The 17,307-nt window shown below is 39.1% G+C and overlaps 31 non-coding genes across 31 annotated transcripts; 8 read left to right on the forward strand and 23 right to left on the reverse strand.

The window, feature by feature from the left end:
• Positions 1-367: 367 nt before the first annotated feature.
• Trnav-cac (transfer RNA valine (anticodon CAC)) lies at positions 368-440 on the reverse strand. Its single transcript has one exon. It is a non-coding gene; the product is annotated as a tRNA-Val (tRNA).
• Positions 441-843: 403 nt separating this feature from the next.
• Positions 844-916, reverse strand: Trnav-aac (transfer RNA valine (anticodon AAC)). Its single transcript has one exon. It is a non-coding gene; the product is annotated as a tRNA-Val (tRNA).
• Positions 917-1,398: 482 nt separating this feature from the next.
• On the forward strand, positions 1,399-1,470 carry Trnat-agu (transfer RNA threonine (anticodon AGU)). The gene has a single exon. It is a non-coding gene; the product is annotated as a tRNA-Thr (tRNA).
• A 1,001-nt stretch (positions 1,471-2,471) lies between these two features.
• Positions 2,472-2,544, reverse strand: Trnav-cac (transfer RNA valine (anticodon CAC)). Its single transcript has one exon. It is a non-coding gene; the product is annotated as a tRNA-Val (tRNA).
• Positions 2,545-2,946: 402 nt separating this feature from the next.
• Trnav-aac (transfer RNA valine (anticodon AAC)) lies at positions 2,947-3,019 on the reverse strand. The gene has a single exon. It is a non-coding gene; the product is annotated as a tRNA-Val (tRNA).
• Positions 3,020-3,285: 266 nt separating this feature from the next.
• On the reverse strand, positions 3,286-3,357 carry Trnaa-ugc (transfer RNA alanine (anticodon UGC)). Its single transcript has one exon. It is a non-coding gene; the product is annotated as a tRNA-Ala (tRNA).
• Positions 3,358-3,501: 144 nt separating this feature from the next.
• On the forward strand, positions 3,502-3,572 carry Trnat-agu (transfer RNA threonine (anticodon AGU)). The gene has a single exon. It is a non-coding gene; the product is annotated as a tRNA-Thr (tRNA).
• A 1,000-nt stretch (positions 3,573-4,572) lies between these two features.
• On the reverse strand, positions 4,573-4,645 carry Trnav-cac (transfer RNA valine (anticodon CAC)). The gene has a single exon. It is a non-coding gene; the product is annotated as a tRNA-Val (tRNA).
• A 402-nt stretch (positions 4,646-5,047) lies between these two features.
• Positions 5,048-5,120, reverse strand: Trnav-aac (transfer RNA valine (anticodon AAC)). Its single transcript has one exon. It is a non-coding gene; the product is annotated as a tRNA-Val (tRNA).
• Positions 5,121-5,386: 266 nt separating this feature from the next.
• On the reverse strand, positions 5,387-5,458 carry Trnat-ugu (transfer RNA threonine (anticodon UGU)). The gene has a single exon. It is a non-coding gene; the product is annotated as a tRNA-Thr (tRNA).
• Positions 5,459-5,602: 144 nt separating this feature from the next.
• On the forward strand, positions 5,603-5,674 carry Trnat-agu (transfer RNA threonine (anticodon AGU)). Its single transcript has one exon. It is a non-coding gene; the product is annotated as a tRNA-Thr (tRNA).
• Positions 5,675-6,989: 1,315 nt separating this feature from the next.
• Positions 6,990-7,062, reverse strand: Trnav-cac (transfer RNA valine (anticodon CAC)). The gene has a single exon. It is a non-coding gene; the product is annotated as a tRNA-Val (tRNA).
• Positions 7,063-7,465: 403 nt separating this feature from the next.
• On the reverse strand, positions 7,466-7,538 carry Trnav-aac (transfer RNA valine (anticodon AAC)). The gene has a single exon. It is a non-coding gene; the product is annotated as a tRNA-Val (tRNA).
• A 482-nt stretch (positions 7,539-8,020) lies between these two features.
• On the forward strand, positions 8,021-8,092 carry Trnat-agu (transfer RNA threonine (anticodon AGU)). Its single transcript has one exon. It is a non-coding gene; the product is annotated as a tRNA-Thr (tRNA).
• A 688-nt stretch (positions 8,093-8,780) lies between these two features.
• Positions 8,781-8,853, reverse strand: Trnav-cac (transfer RNA valine (anticodon CAC)). Its single transcript has one exon. It is a non-coding gene; the product is annotated as a tRNA-Val (tRNA).
• A 406-nt stretch (positions 8,854-9,259) lies between these two features.
• Trnav-aac (transfer RNA valine (anticodon AAC)) lies at positions 9,260-9,332 on the reverse strand. The gene has a single exon. It is a non-coding gene; the product is annotated as a tRNA-Val (tRNA).
• A 266-nt stretch (positions 9,333-9,598) lies between these two features.
• Trnat-ugu (transfer RNA threonine (anticodon UGU)) lies at positions 9,599-9,670 on the reverse strand. Its single transcript has one exon. It is a non-coding gene; the product is annotated as a tRNA-Thr (tRNA).
• A 144-nt stretch (positions 9,671-9,814) lies between these two features.
• Positions 9,815-9,886, forward strand: Trnat-agu (transfer RNA threonine (anticodon AGU)). The gene has a single exon. It is a non-coding gene; the product is annotated as a tRNA-Thr (tRNA).
• A 1,002-nt stretch (positions 9,887-10,888) lies between these two features.
• On the reverse strand, positions 10,889-10,961 carry Trnav-cac (transfer RNA valine (anticodon CAC)). The gene has a single exon. It is a non-coding gene; the product is annotated as a tRNA-Val (tRNA).
• Positions 10,962-11,367: 406 nt separating this feature from the next.
• Trnav-aac (transfer RNA valine (anticodon AAC)) lies at positions 11,368-11,440 on the reverse strand. The gene has a single exon. It is a non-coding gene; the product is annotated as a tRNA-Val (tRNA).
• Positions 11,441-11,706: 266 nt separating this feature from the next.
• On the reverse strand, positions 11,707-11,778 carry Trnat-ugu (transfer RNA threonine (anticodon UGU)). Its single transcript has one exon. It is a non-coding gene; the product is annotated as a tRNA-Thr (tRNA).
• Positions 11,779-11,922: 144 nt separating this feature from the next.
• On the forward strand, positions 11,923-11,994 carry Trnat-agu (transfer RNA threonine (anticodon AGU)). The gene has a single exon. It is a non-coding gene; the product is annotated as a tRNA-Thr (tRNA).
• Positions 11,995-12,682: 688 nt separating this feature from the next.
• Trnav-cac (transfer RNA valine (anticodon CAC)) lies at positions 12,683-12,755 on the reverse strand. The gene has a single exon. It is a non-coding gene; the product is annotated as a tRNA-Val (tRNA).
• A 406-nt stretch (positions 12,756-13,161) lies between these two features.
• Positions 13,162-13,234, reverse strand: Trnav-aac (transfer RNA valine (anticodon AAC)). The gene has a single exon. It is a non-coding gene; the product is annotated as a tRNA-Val (tRNA).
• A 266-nt stretch (positions 13,235-13,500) lies between these two features.
• On the reverse strand, positions 13,501-13,572 carry Trnat-ugu (transfer RNA threonine (anticodon UGU)). Its single transcript has one exon. It is a non-coding gene; the product is annotated as a tRNA-Thr (tRNA).
• A 144-nt stretch (positions 13,573-13,716) lies between these two features.
• Trnat-agu (transfer RNA threonine (anticodon AGU)) lies at positions 13,717-13,788 on the forward strand. Its single transcript has one exon. It is a non-coding gene; the product is annotated as a tRNA-Thr (tRNA).
• Positions 13,789-14,475: 687 nt separating this feature from the next.
• Trnav-cac (transfer RNA valine (anticodon CAC)) lies at positions 14,476-14,548 on the reverse strand. Its single transcript has one exon. It is a non-coding gene; the product is annotated as a tRNA-Val (tRNA).
• Positions 14,549-14,951: 403 nt separating this feature from the next.
• Trnav-aac (transfer RNA valine (anticodon AAC)) lies at positions 14,952-15,024 on the reverse strand. Its single transcript has one exon. It is a non-coding gene; the product is annotated as a tRNA-Val (tRNA).
• Positions 15,025-15,290: 266 nt separating this feature from the next.
• On the reverse strand, positions 15,291-15,362 carry Trnat-ugu (transfer RNA threonine (anticodon UGU)). Its single transcript has one exon. It is a non-coding gene; the product is annotated as a tRNA-Thr (tRNA).
• A 144-nt stretch (positions 15,363-15,506) lies between these two features.
• On the forward strand, positions 15,507-15,578 carry Trnat-agu (transfer RNA threonine (anticodon AGU)). Its single transcript has one exon. It is a non-coding gene; the product is annotated as a tRNA-Thr (tRNA).
• A 1,311-nt stretch (positions 15,579-16,889) lies between these two features.
• Positions 16,890-16,962, reverse strand: Trnav-cac (transfer RNA valine (anticodon CAC)). The gene has a single exon. It is a non-coding gene; the product is annotated as a tRNA-Val (tRNA).
• Positions 16,963-17,307: the final 345 nt, after the last annotated feature.

The following is a 17,307-nucleotide window of genomic DNA, read 5'->3' on the forward strand; positions in this document are numbered from 1 at the left end:
GCACGCCAACTGCTAGTGTAATTCCCAGGCTAGAAACACCACCAACCACGCTGCATTCTGATTGGTCTAAACATGTATTTAAAGCCCTACGTAGGAGTACAACAAATTCATAAAGATCTTAGTTTTAGTTATTTGACGCTTCCTGAACCACCAAGCTTTCGTTTAACAGCCGAACACCCTAGCCGATTGAGCAGAAAGAATCTTGCAGCAAATATAGTTGATTAATTGCCTTGCCCATTCAAGGATTGGTAATGCAGAAGTGGTAATTGATGTGCCTTCTTTGCTTGGTTTAACCCGTCAAATAGTCAGTTGTTTAGAAAAATAAACTTTGAGCATCCGAATGTTATCCAAAGAGACAACTTAGCGATGTTTCCGCCCAGGATCGAACTGGGGACCTTTCGCGTGTGAGGCGAACGTGATAACCTCTACACTACGGAAACAGGACATTGGTCGAGCATGGAAATAGCAATTAAATTTTTTAAAAAGCAGTTGCATTAAGTGTGAAATTAAAAATGCGTAAATAGACGTTGAAACTGTTCTCACCCAGGGTCGGACTGGATATTTTCGCGTGTAAAATGAACGGGATAACAATTACAGTACCAGAACCGATAGCGGAAAGCAAGGTTTTTTATTTTATTTAGCAAAATTCTATTTGTTTGTTAGACGATAATGGATATTTGGAATGTTTCAGTTGAGCCAAGTTGTAGATTGGCCGCTTTTTCGGCCTGGCATCAAACCTGGAAAGTGCTTCGTGTAAAATGACATTTGTCTGTATACGGAAGCACTTTTTTTATATCAAATCCGGGCATTCTTTTTAGTGTTCAACTTCGTAAGGACGACTCATGTTTCCGCCCAGGATCGAACTGGGGACCTTTCGCGTGTTAGGCGAACGTGATAACCACTACACTACGGAAACACGACAGTCGTAGGTTGACGCAGTTTAATTATCTTTTCAAATTTTGCTTATGTCCGGAAAAGAGAGCAGAAACCGGTTCATTGTAAATGTTTCGCTCATATCTTCTGTATCTATCGGATAATAGCCTTAAGCTCAGTGGTTTGAATACAAATTGGGTGAAGGAAACATTACGACTATTTTATTCAGTAAATGATATTTGATGTTTTGTGTGTCTTGCTGAAGATCGCACTGAAACGGTCAACTTAACATAGCGATGCTAGCAGAAATGCCTCCATTGAGAATTGAACTCACGACCCCTGGTTTACAAGACCAGTTCTCTACCCCTGAACTATGGAGGCGGCTACGATGTGGCACCCTGATATCATTTCCTTTACCAATCTTGAAGACAATAACCATGCAAGAAGAATTAATCAGACTAAATCAACGTGATGGCAATAAAACTTCGAATTGCAGAAGAGCAATCTCAGAAAAGACGGACGTACGGCGCCATGGCTTAGTGGCAAAGCACCTGTCTAGTAAACAGGAGATCCTGGGTTCGAATCCCAGTGGTGCCTTTGTAACAAAACAGACAGGTAAGCATCGTGCTTTAACATTGGACTACCGGGTTCCGTGAAATCTTTCTTTATTTTATTATACAGTAAATTTACTAAAAGACTGATTACTTGAAAATCCTCGATGGGGCTCTCTGAATTTTTTCCCGTCAATTTAGTATGCTTTGAACTACCATTCCATAAAATGCAATCGAAAAACAATGATTCAAACTTTTTTTACAGAGGCGCAAAATAAACACTAGAATTTTTAGTCTAAAATCCCAATTTTAGCTACTTTCATGCTAATTTTTAACATCGAATCCTAGTGGTGCATGCCTTTGTAACAAAACAGACAGCTAAGCATTGTGCTTTAACATTGGACTACCGGGTTCCGTGAAATCTTTCTTTGTTTTATTATACAGTAAATTTACTAAAAGACTGATTACTTGAAAATCCTCGATGGGGCTCTCTGAATTTTTTCCCGTCAATTTAGTATGCTTTGAACTACCATTACATAAAATGCAATCGAAAAACAATGATTCAAACTTTTTTTACAGAGGCGCAAAACAAACACTAGGATTTTTAGTCTAAAATCCCAATTTTAGCTACTTTCATGCTAATTTTTAGCATATTTCTGCACACGACCTGGGACATTGAAGCACGCCAACTGCTAGTGTAATTCCCAGGCTAGAAACACCACCAACCACGCTGCATTCTGATTGGTCTAAACATGTATTTAAAGCCCTACGTAGGAGTACAACAAATTCATAAAGATCTTAGTTTTAGTTATTTGACGCTTCCTGAACCACCAAGCTTTCGTTTAACAGCCGAACACCCTAGCCGATTGAGCAGAAAGAATCTTGCAGCAAATATAGTTGATTAATTGCATTGCCCATTCAAGGATTGGTAATGCAGAAGTGGTAATTGATGTGCCTTCTTTGCTTGGTTTAACCCGTCAAATAGTCAGTTGTTTAGAAAAATAAACTTTGAGCATCCGAATGTTATCCAAAGAGACAACTTAGCGATGTTTCCGCCCAGGATCGAACTGGGGACCTTTCGCGTGTGAGGCGAACGTGATAACCTCTACACTACGAAAACAGGACATTGGTCGAGCATGGAAATAGCAATTAAATTTTTTAAAAAGTAGTTGCATTAAGTGTGAAAATAAAAATGCGTAAATAGACGTTGAAACTGTTCTCACCCAAGGTCGGACTGGATATTTTTGCGTGTAAAATGAACGGGATAACAATTACAGTACCAGAACCGATAGCGGAAAGCAAGGTTTTTATTTTATTTAGCAAAATTCTATTTGTTTGTTAGACGATAATGGATATTTGGAATGTTTCAGTTGAGCCAAGTTGTAGATTGGCCGCTTTTTCGGCCTGGCATCAAACCTGGAAAGTGCTTCGTGTAAAATGACATTTGTCTGTATACGGAAGCACTTTTTTTATATCAAATCCGGGCATTCTTTTTAGTGTTCAACTTCGTAAGGACGACTCATGTTTCCGCCCAGGATCGAACTGGGGACCTTTCGCGTGTTAGGCGAACGTGATAACCACTACACTACGGAAACACGACAGTCGTAGGTTGACGCAGTTTAATTATCTTTTCAAATTTTGCTTATGTCCGGAAAAGAGAGCAGAAACCGGTTCATTGTAAATGTTTCGCTCATATCTTCTGTATCTATCGGATAATAGCCTTAAGCTCGGTGGTTTGAATACAAATTGGGTGAAGGAAACATTACGACTATTTTATTCAGTAAATGATATTTGATGTTTTGTGTGTCTTGCTGAAGATCGCACTGAAACGGTAAACTTAACATAGCGATGCTAGCAGAATTGCCTCCAGTGAGAATTGAACTCACGACCCCTGGTTTGCAAGACCAGTTCTCTACCCCTGAACTATGGAGGCGGCTACGATGTGGCGCCCTGATATCATTTCCTTTACCAATCTTGAAGACAATAACCATGCAAGAAGAATTAATCAGACTAAATCAACGTGATGGCAATAAAACTTCGAATTGCAGAAGAGCAATCTCAGAAAAGACGGACGTACGGCGCCATGGCTTAGTGGCAAAGCGCCTGTCTAGTAAACGGAGATCCTGGGTTCGAATCCCAGTGGTGCCTTTGTAACAAAACAGACAGGTAAGCATCGTGCTTTAACATTGGACTACCGGGTTCCGTGAAATCTTTCTTTATTTTATTATACAGTAAATTTACTAAAAGACTGATTACTTGAAAATCCTCGATGGGGCTCTCTGAATTTTTTCCCGTCAATTTAGTATGCTTTGAACTACCATTCCATAAAATGCAATCGAAAAATAATGATTCAAACTTTTTTTACAGAGGCGCAAAATAAACACTAGAATTTTTAGTCTAAAATCCCAATTTTAGCTACTTTCATGCTAATTTTTAACATCGAATCCTAGTGGTGCATGCCTTTGTAACAAAACAGACAGCTAAGCATCGTGCTTTAACATTGGACTACCGGGTTCCGTGAAATCTTTCTTTGTTTTATTATACAGTAAATTTACTAAAAGACTGATTACTTGAAAATCCTCGATGGGGCTCTCTGAATTTTTTCCCGTCAATTTAGTATGCTTTGAACTACCATTCCGTAAAATGCAATCGAAAAACAATGATTCAAACTTTTTTTACAGAGGCGCAAAACAAACACTAGGATTTTTAGTCTAAAATCCCAATTTTAGCTACTTTCATGCTAATTTTTAGCATATTTCTGCACACGACCTGGGACATTGAAGCACGCCAACTGCTAGTGTAATTCCCAGGCTAGAAACACCACCAACCACGCTGCATTCTGATTGGTCTAAACATGTATTTAAAGCCCTACGTAGGAGTACAACAAATTCATAAAGATCTTAGTTTTAGTTATTTGACGCTTCCTGAACCACCAAGCTTTCGTTTAACAGCCGAACACCCTAGCCGATTGAGCAGAAAGAATCTTGCAGCAAATATAGTTGATTAATTGCCTTGCCCATTCAAGGATTTAAATGCAGAAGTGGTGATTGATGTGCCTTCTTTGCTTGGTTTAACCCGTCAAATAGTCAGTTGTTTAGAAAAATAAACTTTGAGCATCCGAATGTTATCCAAAGAGACAACTTAGCGATGTTTCCGCCCAGGATCGAACTGGGGACCTTTCGCGTGTGAGGCGAACGTGATAACCTCTACACTACGGAAACAGGACATTGGTCGAGCATGGAAATAGCAATTAAATTTTTTAAAAAGTAGTTGCATTAAGTGTGAAAATAAAAATGCGTAAATAGACGTTGAAACTGTTCTCACCCAGGGTCGGACTGGATTTTTCGCGTGTAAAATGAACGGGATAACAATTACAGTACCAGAACCGATAGCGGAAAGCAAGGTTTTTTATTTTATTTAGCAAAATTCTATTTGTTTGTTAGACGATAATGGATATTTGGAATGTTTCAGTTGAGCCAAGTTGTAGATTGGCCGCTTTTTCGGCCTGGCATCAAACCTGGAAAGTGCTTCGTGTAAAATGACATTTTTCTGTATACGGAAGCACTTTTTTTATATCAAATCCGGGCATTCTTTTTAGTGTTCAACATCGTAAGGACGACTCATGTTTCCGCCCAGGATCGAACTGGGGACCTTTCGCGTGTTAGGCGAACGTGATAACCACTACACTACGGAAACACGACAGTCGTAGGTTGACGCAGTTTAATTATCTTTTCAAATTTTGCTTATGTCCGGAAAAGAGAGCAGAAACCGGTTCATTGTAAATGTTTCGCTCATATCTTCTGTATCTATCGGATAATAGCCACAAGCTCGGTGGTTTGAATACAAATTGGGTGAAGGAAACATTACGACTATTTTATTCAGTAAATGATATTTGATGTTTTGTGTGTCTTGCTGAAGATCGCACTGAAACGGTAAACTTAACATAGCGATGCTAGCAGAAATGCCTCCAGTGAGAATTGAACTCACGACCCCTGGTTTACAAGACCAGTTCTCTACCCTTGAACTATGGAGGCGGCTACGATGTGGCGCCCTGATATCATTTCCTTTACCAATCTTGAAGACAATAACCATGCAAGAAGAATTAATCAGACTTAATCAACGTGATGGCAATAAAACTTCGAATTGCAGAAGAGCAATCTCAGAAAAGTCGGACGTACGGCGCCATGGCTTAGTGGCAAAGCGCCTGTCTAGTAAACAGGAGATCCTGGTTTCGAATCCCAGTGGTGCCTTTGTAACAAAACAGACAGCTAAGCATCGTGCTTTAACATTGGACTACCGGGTTCCGTGAAATCTTTCTTTATTTTATTATACAGTAAATTTACTAAAATACTGATTACTTGAAAATCCTCGATGGGGCTCTCTGAATTTTTTCCCGTCAATTTAGTATGCTTTGAACTACCATTCCATAAAATGCAATCGAAAAACAATGATTCAAACTTTTTTTACAGAGGCGCAAAATAAACACTAGAATTTTTAGTCTAAAATCCCAATTTTAGCTACTTTCATGCTAATTTTTAACATCGAATCCTAGTGGTGCATGCCTTTGTAACAAAACAGACAGCTAAGCATCGTGCTTTAACATTGGACTACCGGGTTCCGTGAAATCTTTCTTTGTTTTATTATACAGTAAATTTACTAAAAGACTGATTACTTGAAAATCCTCGATGGGGCTCTTTGAATTTTTTCCCGTCAATTTAGTATGCTTTGAACTACCATTCCATAAAATGCAATCGAAAAACAATGATTCAAACTTTTCTTACAGAGGCGCAAAATAAACACTAGAATTTTTAGTCTAAAATCCCAATTTTAGCTACTTTCATGCTAATTTTTAACATCGAATCCTAGTGGTGCATGCCTTTGTAACAAAACAGACAGCTAAGCATCGTGCTTTAACATTGGACTACCGGGTTCCGTGAAATCTTTCTCTGTTTTATTATACAGTAAATTTACTAAAAGACTGATTACTTGAAAATCCTCGATGGGGCTCTTTGAATTTTTTCCCGTCAATTTAGTATGCTTTGAACTACCATTCCATAAAATGCAATCGAAAAACAATGATTCAAACTTTTCTTACAGAGGCGCAAAATAAACACTAGAATTTTTAGTCTAAAATCCCAATTTTAGCTACTTTCATGCTAATTTTTAGCATAATTCTGCACACGACCTGGGACATTGAAGCACGCCAACTGCTAGTGTAATTCCCAGGCTAGAAACACCACCAACCACGCTGCATTCTGATTTGTCTAAACATGTATTTAAAGCCCTACGTAGGAGTACAACAAATTCATAAAGATCTTAGTTTTAGTTATTTGACGCTTCCTGAACCACCAAGCTTTCGTTTAACAGCCGAACACCCTAGCCGATTGAGCAGAAAGAATCTTGCAGCAAATATAGTTGATTAATTGCCTTGCCCATTCAAGGATTGGTAATGCAGAAGTGGTAATTGATGTGCCTTCTTTGCTTGGTTTAACCCGTCAAATAGTCAGTTGTTTAGAAAAATAAACTTTGAGCATCCGAATGTTATCCAAAGAGACAACTTAGCGATGTTTCCGCCCAGGATCGAACTGGGGACCTTTCGCGTGTGAGGCGAACGTGATAACCTGTACACTACGGAAACAGGACATTGGTCGAGCATGGAAATAGCAATTAAATTTTTTAAAAAGTAGTTGCATTAAGTGTGAAAATAAAAATGCGTAAATAGACGTTGAAACTGTTCTCACCCAGGGTCGGACTGGATATTTTCGCGTGTAAAATGAACGGGATAACAATTACAGTACCAGAACCGATAGCGGAAAGCAAGGTTTTTTATTTTATTTAGCAAAATTCTATTTGTTTGTTAGACGATAATGGATATTTGGAATGTTTCAGTTGAGCCAAGTTGTAGATTGGCCGCTTTTTCGGCCTGGCATCAAACCTGGAAAGTGCTTCGTGTAAAATGACATTTGTCTGTATACGGAAGCACTTTTTTTATATCAAATCCGGGCATTCTTTTTAGTGTTCAACTTCGTAAGGACGACTCATGTTTCCGCCCAGGATCGAACTGGGGACCTTTCGCGTGTTAGGCGAACGTGATAACCACTACACTACGGAAACACGACAGTCGTAGGTTGACGCAGTTTAATTATGTTTTCAAATTTTGCTTATGTCCGGAAAAGAGAGCAGAAACCGGTTCATTGTAAATGTTTCGCTCATATCTTCTGTATCTATCGGATAATAGCCTTAAGCTCAGTGGTTTGAATACAAATTGGGTGAAGGAAACATTACGACTATTTTATTCAGTAAATGATATTTGATGTTTTGTGTGTCTTGCTGAAGATCGCACTGAAACGGTCAACTTAACATAGCGATGCTAGCAGAAATGCCTCCATTGAGAATTGAACTCACGACCCCTGGTTTACAAGACCAGTTCTCTACCCCTGAACTATGGAGGCGGCTACGATGTGGCACCCTGATATCATTTCCTTTACCAATCTTGAAGACAATAACCATGCAAGAAGAATTAATCAGACTAAATCAACGTGATGGCAATAAAACTTCGAATTGCAGAAGAGCAATCTCAGAAAAGACGGACGTACGGCGCCATGGCTTAGTGGCAAAGCGCCTGTCTAGTAAACAGTAGATCCTGGGTTCGAATCCCAGTGGTGCCTTTGTAACAAAACAGACAGCTAAGCATCGTGCTTTAACATTGGACTACCGGGTTCCGTGAAATCTTTCTTTGTTTTATTATACAGTAAATTTACTAAAAGACTGATTACTTGAAAATCCTCGATGGGGCTCTTTGAATTTTTTCCCGTCAATTTAGTATGCTTTGAACTACCATTCCATAAAATGCAATCGAAAAACAATGATTCAAACTTTTCTTACAGAGGCGCAAAATAAACACTAGAATTTTTAGTCTAAAATCCCAATTTTAGCTACTTTCATGCTAATTTTTGGCATAATTCTGCACACGACCTGGGACATTGAAGCACGCCAACTGCTAGTGTAATTCCCAGGCTAGAAACACCACCAACCACGCTGCATTCTGATTTGTCTAAACATGTATTTAAAGCCCTACGTAGGAGTACAACAAATTCATAAAGATCTTAGTTTTAGTTATTTGACGCTTCCTGAACCACCAACCTTTCGTTTAACAGCCGAACACCCTAGCCGATTGAGCAGAAAGTATCTTGCAGCAAATATAGTTGATTAATTGCCTTGCCCATTCAAGGATTGGTAATGCAGCAGTGGTAATTGATGTGCCTTCTTTGCTTGGTTTAACCCGTCAAATAGTCAGTTGTTTTAGAAAAGTAAACTTTGAGCATCCGAATGTTATCCAAAGAGACAACTTAGCGATGTTTCCGCCCAGGATCGAACTGGGGACCTTTCGCGTGTGAGGCGAACGTGATAACCTCTACACTACGGAAATAGGACATTGGTCGAGCATGGAAATAGCAATTAAATTTTTTAAAAAGCAGTTGCATTAAGTGTGAAAATAAAAATGCGTAAATAGACGTTGAAACTCTTCTCACCCAGGTTCGGACTGGATACTTTTCGCGTGTAAAATGAACGGGATAACAATTACAGTACCAGAACCGATAGCGGAAAGCAAGGTTTTTTGATTTTATTTAGCAAAATTCTATTTGTTTGTTAGACGATAATGGATATTTGGAATGTTTCAGTTGAGCCAAAGTTGTAGATTGGCCACTTTTTCGGCCTGGCATCAAACCTGGAAAGTGCTTCGTGTAAAATGACATTTGTCTGTATACGGAAGCACTTTTTTTATATCAAATCCGGGCATTCTTTTTAGTGTTCAACTTCGTAAGGACGACTCATGTTTCCGCCCAGGATCGAACTGGGGAGCTTTCGCGTGTTAGGCGAACGTGATAACCACTACACTACGGAAACACGACAGTCGTAGGTTGACGCAGTTTAATTATCTTTTCAAATTTTGCTTATGTCCGGAAAAGAGAGCAGAAACCGGTTCATTGTAAATGTTTCGCTCATATCTTCTGTATCTATCGGATAATAGCCACAAGCTCGGTGGTTTGAATACAAATTGGGTGAAGGAAACATTACGACTCTTTTATTCTGTAAAAGATATTTGATGTTTTGTGTGTCTTGCTGAAGATCGCACTGAAACGGTCAACTTAACATAGCGATGCTAGCAGAAATGCCTCCAGTGAGAATTGAACTCACGACCCCTGGTTTACAAGACCAGTTCTCTACCCCTGAACTATGGAGGCGGCTACGATGTGGCGCCCTGATATCATTTCCTTTACCAATCTTGAAGACAATAACCATGCAAGAAGAATTAATCAGACTTAATCAACGTGATGGCAATAAAACTTCGAATTGCAGAAGAGCAATCTCAGAAAAGACGGACATACGGCGCCATGGCTTAGTGGCAAAGCGCCTGTCTAGTAAACAGGAGATCCTGGTTTCGAATCCCAGTGGTGCCTTTGTAACAAAACAGACAGCTAAGCATCGTGCTTTAACATTGGACTACCGGGTTCCGTGAAATCTTTCTTTATTTTATTATACAGTAAATTTACTAAAATACTGATTACTTGAAAATCCTCGATGGGGCTCTCTGAATTTTTTCCCGTCAATTTAGTATGCTTTGAACTACCATTCCATAAAATGCAATCGAAAAACAATGATTCAAACTTTTTTTACAGAGGCGCAAAAAAAACACTAGAATTTTTAGTCTAAAATCCCAATTTTAGCTACTTTCATGCTAATTTTTAACATCGAATCCTAGTGGTGCATGCCTTTGTAACAAAACAGACAGCTAAGCATCGTGCTTTAACATTGGACTACCGGGTTCCGTGAAATCTTTCTTTGTTTTATTATACAGTAAATTTACTAAAAGACTGATTACTTGAAAATCCTCGATGGGGCTCTTTGAATTTTTTCCCGTCAATTTAGTATGCTTTGAACTACCATTCCATAAAATGCAATCGAAAAACAATGATTCAAACTTTTCTTACAGAGGCGCAAAATAAACACTAGAATTTTTAGTCTAAAATCCCAATTTTAGCTACTTTCATGCTAATTTTTAGCATAATTCTGCACACGACCTGGGACATTGAAGCACGCCAACTGCTAGTGTAATTCCCAGGCTAGAAACACCACCAACCACGCTGCATTCTGATTTGTCTAAACATGTATTTAAAGCCCTACGTAGGAGTACAACAAATTCATAAAGATCTTAGTTTTAGTTATTTGACGCTTCCTGAACCACCAACCTTTCGTTTAACAGCCGAACACCCTAGCCGATTGAGCAGAAAGAATCTTGCAGCAAATATAGTTGATTAATTGCCTTGCCCATTCAAGGATTGGTAATGCAGCAGTGGTAATTGATGTGCCTTCTTTGCTTGGTTTAACCCGTCAAATAGTCAGTTGTTTTAGAAAAGTAAACTTTGAGCATCCGAATGTTATCCAAAGAGACAACTTAGCGATGTTTCCGCCCAGGATCGAACTGGGGACCTTTCGCGTGTGAGGCGAACGTGATAACCTCTACACTACGGAAATAGGACATTGGTCGAGCATGGAAATAGCAATTAAATTTTTTAAAAAGCAGTTGCATTAAGTGTGAAAATAAAAATGCGTAAATAGACGTTGAAACTCTTCTCACCCAGGTTCGGACTGGATACTTTTCGCGTGTAAAATGAACGGGATAACAATTACAGTACCAGAACCGATAGCGGAAAGCAAGGTTTTTTGATTTTATTTAGCAAAATTCTATTTGTTTGTTAGACGATAATGGATATTTGGAATGTTTCAGTTGAGCCAAAGTTGTAGATTGGCCACTTTTTCGGCCTGGCATCAAACCTGGAAAGTGCTTCGTGTAAAATGACATTTGTCTGTATACGGAAGCACTTTTTTTATATCAAATCCGGGCATTCTTTTTAGTGTTCAACTTCGTAAGGACGACTCATGTTTCCGCCCAGGATCGAACTGGGGAGCTTTCGCGTGTTAGGCGAACGTGATAACCACTACACTACGGAAACACGACAGTCGTAGGTTGACGCAGTTTAATTATCTTTTCAAATTTTGCTTATGTCCGGAAAAGAGAGCAGAAACCGGTTCATTGTAAATGTTTCGCTCATATCTTCTGTATCTATCGGATAATAGCCACAAGCTCGGTGGTTTGAATACAAATTGGGTGAAGGAAACATTACGACTCTTTTATTCAGTAAAAGATATTTGATGTTTTGTGTGTCTTGCTGAAGATCGCACTGAAACGGTCAACTTAACATAGCGATGCTAGCAGAAATGCCTCCAGTGAGAATTGAACTCACGACCCCTGGTTTACAAGACCAGTTCTCTACCCCTGAACTATGGAGGCGGCTACGATGTGGCGCCCTGATATCATTTCCTTTACCAATCTTGAAGACAATAACCATGCAAGAAGAATTAATCAGACTTAATCAACGTGATGGCAATAAAACTTCGAATTGCAGAAAAGCAATCTCAGAAAAGACGGACATACGGCGCCATGGCTTAGTGGCAAAGCGCCTGTCTAGTAAACAGGAGATCCTGGTTTCGAATCCCAGTGGTGCCTTTGTAACAAAACAGACAGCTAAGCATCGTGCTTTAACATTGGACTACCGGGTTCCGTGAAATCTTTCTTTATTTTATTATACAGTAAATTTACTAAAATACTGATTACTTGAAAATCCTCGATGGGGCTCTCTGAATTTTTTCCCGTCAATTTAGTATGCTTTGAACTACCATTCCATAAAATGCAATCGAAAAACAATGATTCAAACTTTTTTTACAGAGGCGCAAAAAAAACACTAGAATTTTGAGTCTAAAATCCCAATTTTAGCTACTTTCATGCTAATTTTTAGCATATTTCTGCACACGACCTGGGACATTGAAGCACGCCAACTGCTAGTGTAATTCCCAGGCTAGAAACACCACCAACCACGCTGCATTCTGATTGGTCTAAACATGTATTTAAAGCCCTACGTAGGAGTACAACAAATTCATAAAGATCTTAGTTTTAGTTATTTGACGCTTCCTGAACCACCAACCTTTCGTTTAACAGCCGAACACCCTAGCCGATTGAGCAGAAAGAATCTTGCAGCAAATATAGTTGATTAATTGCCTTGCCCATTCAAGGATTGGTAATGCAGAAGTGGTAATTGATGTGCCTTCTTTGCTTGGTTTAACCCGTCAAATAGTCAGTTGTTTTAGAAAAGTAAACTTTGAGCATCCGAATGTTATCCAAAGAGACAACTTAGCGATGTTTCCGCCCAGGATCGAACTGGGGACCTTTCGCGTGTGAGGCGAACGTGATAACCTCTACACTACGGAAATAGGACATTGGTCGAGCATGGAAATAGCAATTAAATTTTTTAAAAAGCAGTTGCATTAAGTGTGAAAATAAAAATGCGTAAATAGACGTTGAAACTCTTCTCACCCAGGTTCGGACTGGATACTTTTCGCGTGTAAAATGAACGGGATAACAATTACAGTACCAGAACCGATAGCGGAAAGCAAGGTTTTTTGATTTTATTTAGCAAAATTCTATTTGTTTGTTAGACGATAATGGATATTTGGAATGTTTCAGTTGAGCCAAAGTTGTAGATTGGCCACTTTTTCGGCCTGGCATCAAACCTGGAAAGTGCTTCGTGTAAAATGACATTTGTCTGTATACGGAAGCACTTTTTTTATATCAAATCCGGGCATTCTTTTTAGTGTTCAACTTCGTAAGGACGACTCATGTTTCCGCCCAGGATCGAACTGGGGAGCTTTCGCGTGTTAGGCGAACGTGATAACCACTACACTACGGAAACACGACAGTCGTAGGTTGACGCAGTTTAATTATCTTTTCAAATTTTGCTTATGTCCGGAAAAGAGAGCAGAAACCGGTTCATTGTAAATGTTTCGCTCATATCTTCTGTATCTATCGGATAATAGCCACAAGCTCGGTGGTTTGAATACAAATTGGGTGAAGGAAACATTACGACTCTTTTATTCAGTAAAAGATATTTGATGTTTTGTGTGTCTTGCTGAAGATCGCACTGAAACGGTCAACTTAACATAGCGATGCTAGCAGAAATGCCTCCAGTGAGAATTGAACTCACGACCCCTGGTTTACAAGACCAGTTCTCTACCCCTGAACTATGGAGGCGGCTACGATGTGGCGCCCTGATATCATTTCCTTTACCAATCTTGAAGACAATAACCATGCAAGAAGAATTAATCAGACTTAATCAACGTGATGGCAATAAAACTTCGAATTGCAGAAAAGCAATCTCAGAAAAGACGGACATACGGCGCCATGGCTTAGTGGCAAAGCGCCTGTCTAGTAAACAGGAGATCCTGGTTTCGAATCCCAGTGGTGCCTTTGTAACAAAACAGACAGCTAAGCATCGTGCTTTAACATTGGACTACCGGGTTCCGTGAAATCTTTCTTTATTTTATTATACAGTAAATTTACTAAAATACTGATTACTTGAAAATCCTCGATGGGGCTCTCTGAATTTTTTCCCGTCAATTTAGTATGCTTTGAACTACCATTCCATAAAATGCAATCGAAAAACAATGATTCAAACTTTTTTTACAGAGGCGCAAAAAAAACACTAGAATTTTTAGTCTAAAATCCCAATTTTAGCTACTTTCATGCTAATTTTTAGCATATTTCTGCACACGACCTGGGACATTGAAGCACGCCAACTGCTAGTGTAATTCCCAGGCTAGAAACACCACCAACCACGCTGCATTCTGATTGGTCTAAACATGTATTTAAAGCCCTACGTAGGAGTACAACAAATTCATAAAGATCTTAGTTTTAGTTATTTGACGCTTCCTGAACCACCAACCTTTCGTTTAACAGCCGAACACCCTAGCCGATTGAGCAGAAAGAATCTTGCAGCAAATATAGTTGATTAATTGCCTTGCCCATTCAAGGATTGGTAATGCAGAAGTGGTAATTGATGTGCCTTCTTTGCTTGGTTTAACCCGTCAAATAGTCAGTTGTTTAGAAAAATAAACTTTGAGCATCCGAATGTTATCCAAAGAGACAACTTAGCGATGTTTCCGCCCAGGATCGAACTGGGGACCTTTCGCGTGTGAGGCGAACGTGAAAACTTCTACACTACGGAAACAGGACATTGGTCGAGCATGGAAATAGCAATTAAGTTTTTTAAAAAGCAGTTGCATTAAGTGTGAAAATAAAAATGCGTAAATAGACGTTGAAACTGTTCTCACCCAGGGTCGGACTGGATATTTTCGCGTGTAAAATGAACGGGATAACAATTACAGTACCAGAACCGATAGCGGAAAGCAAGGTTTTTTATTTTATTTAGCAAAATTCTATTTGTTTGTTAGACGATAATGGATATTTGGAATGTTTCAGTTGAGCCAAGTTGTAGATTGGCCGCTTTTTCGGCCTGGCATCAAACCTGGAAAGTGCTTCGTGTAAAATGACATTTGTCTGTATACGGAAGCACTTTTTTTATATCAAATCCGGGCATTCTTTTTAGTGTTCAACTTCGTAAGGACGACTCATGTTTCCGCCCAGGATCGAACTGGGGAGCTTTCGCGTGTTAGGCGAACGTGATAACCACTACACTACGGAAACACGACAGTCGTAGGTTGACGCAGTTTAATTATCTTTTCAAATTTTGCTTATGTCCGGAAAAGAGAGCAGAAACCGGTTCATTGTAAATGTTTCGCTCATATCTTCTGTATCTATCGGATAATAGCCTTAAGCTCGGTGGTTTGAATACAAATTGGGTGAAGGAAACATTACGACTATTTTATTCAGTAAATGATATTTGATGTTTTGTGTGTCTTGCTGAAGATCGCACTGAAACGGTCAACTTAACATAGCGATGCTAGCAGAAATGCCTCCAGTGAGAATTGAACTCACGACCCCTGGTTTACAAGACCAGTTCTCTACCCCTGAACTATGGAGGCGGCTACGATGTGGTGCCCTGATATCATTTCCTTTACCAATCTTGAAGACAATAACCATGCAAGAAGAATTAATCAGACTTAATCAACGTGATGGCAATAAAACTTCGAATTGCAGAAGAGCAATCTCAGAAAAGACGGACGTACGGCGCCATGGCTTAGTGGCAAAGCGCTTGTCTAGTAAACAGGAGATCCTGGTTTCGAATCCCAGTGGTGCATTTGTAACAAAACAGACAGCTAAGCATCGTGCTTTAACATTGGACTACCGGGTTCCGTGAAATCTTTCTTTATTTTATTATACAGTAAATTTACTAAAATACTGATTACTTGAAAATCCTCGATGGGGCTCTCTGAATTTTTCCCGTCAATTTAGTATGCTTTGAACTACCATTCCATAAAATGCAATCGAAAAACAATGATTCAAACTTTTTTTACAGAGGCGCAAAATAAACACTAGAATTTTTAGTCTAAAATCCCAATTTTAGCTACTTTCATGCTAATTTTTAACATCGAATCCTAGTGGTGCATGCCTTTGTAACAAAACAGACAGCTAAGCATCGTGCTTTAACATTGGACTACCGGGTTCCGTGAAATCTTTCTTTGTTTTATTATACAGTAAATTTACTAAAAGACTGATTACTTGAAAATCCTCGATGGGGCTCTCTGAATTTTTTCCCGTCAATTTAGTATGCTTTGAACTACCATTCCATAAAATGCAATCGAAAAACAATGATTCAAACTTTTTTTACAGAGGCGCAAAATAAACACTAGAATTTTTAGTTTAAAATCCCAATTTTAGCTACTTTCATGCTAATTTTTAACATCGAATCCCTGTGGTGCCTTCGTAACAAAACAGACAGCTAAGCATCGTGCTTTAACATTGGACTACCGGGTTCCGTGAAATCTTTCTTTGTTTTATTATACAGTAAATTTACTAAAAGACTGATTACTTGAAAATCCTCGATGGGGCTCTCTGAATTTTTTCCCGTCAATTTAGTATGCTTTGAACTACCATTCCATAAAATGCAATCGAAAAACAATGATTCAAACTTTTTTTACAGAGGTGCAAAAAAAGCACTAGAATTTTTAGTCTAAAATCCCAATTTTAGCTACTTTCATGCTAATTTTTGGCATAATTCTGCACACGACCTGGGACATTGAAGCACGCCAACTGCTAGTGTAATTCCCAGGCTAGAAACACCACCAACCACGCTGCATTCTGATTGGTCTAAACATGTTTTTAAAGCCCTACGTAGGAGTACAACAAATTCATAAAGATCTTAGTTTTAGTTATTTGACGCTTTCTGAACCACCAAGCTTTCGTTTAACAGCCGAACACCCTAGCCGATTGAGCAGAAAGAATCTTGCAGCAATGATAGTTGATTAATTACCTTGCCCATTCAAGGATTGGTAATGCACCAGTGGTAATTGATGTGCCTTCTTTGCTTGGTTTAACACGTCAAATAGTCAGTTGTTTTAGAAAAGTAAACTTTGAGCATCCGAATGTTATCCAAAGAGACAACTTAGCGATGTTTCCGCCCATGATCGAACTGGGGACCTTTCGCGTGTGAGGCGAACGTGATAACCTCTACACTACGGAAACAGGACATTGGTCGAGCATGGAAATAGCAATTAAATTTTTTAAAAAACAGTTGCATTAAGTGTGAAAATAAAAATGCGTAAATAGACGTTGAAACTCTTCTCACCCAGGGTCGGACTGGATACTTTTCGCGTGTAAAATGAACGGGATAACAATTACAGTACCAGAACCGATAGCGGAAAGCAAGGTTTTTTGATTTTATTTAGCAAAATTCTATTTGTTTGTTAGACGATAATGGATATTTGGAATGTTTCAGTTGAGCCAAAGTTGCAGATTGGCCGCTTTTTCGGCCTGGCATCAAACCTGGAAAGTGCTTCGTGTAAAATGACATTTGTCTGTATACGGAAG

The sequence above is a fragment of the Clavelina lepadiformis genome, chromosome 6 (genome assembly GCF_947623445.1).
Source record: "Clavelina lepadiformis chromosome 6, kaClaLepa1.1, whole genome shotgun sequence".
NCBI classification, from domain to species: domain Eukaryota; kingdom Metazoa; phylum Chordata; class Ascidiacea; order Aplousobranchia; family Clavelinidae; genus Clavelina; species Clavelina lepadiformis.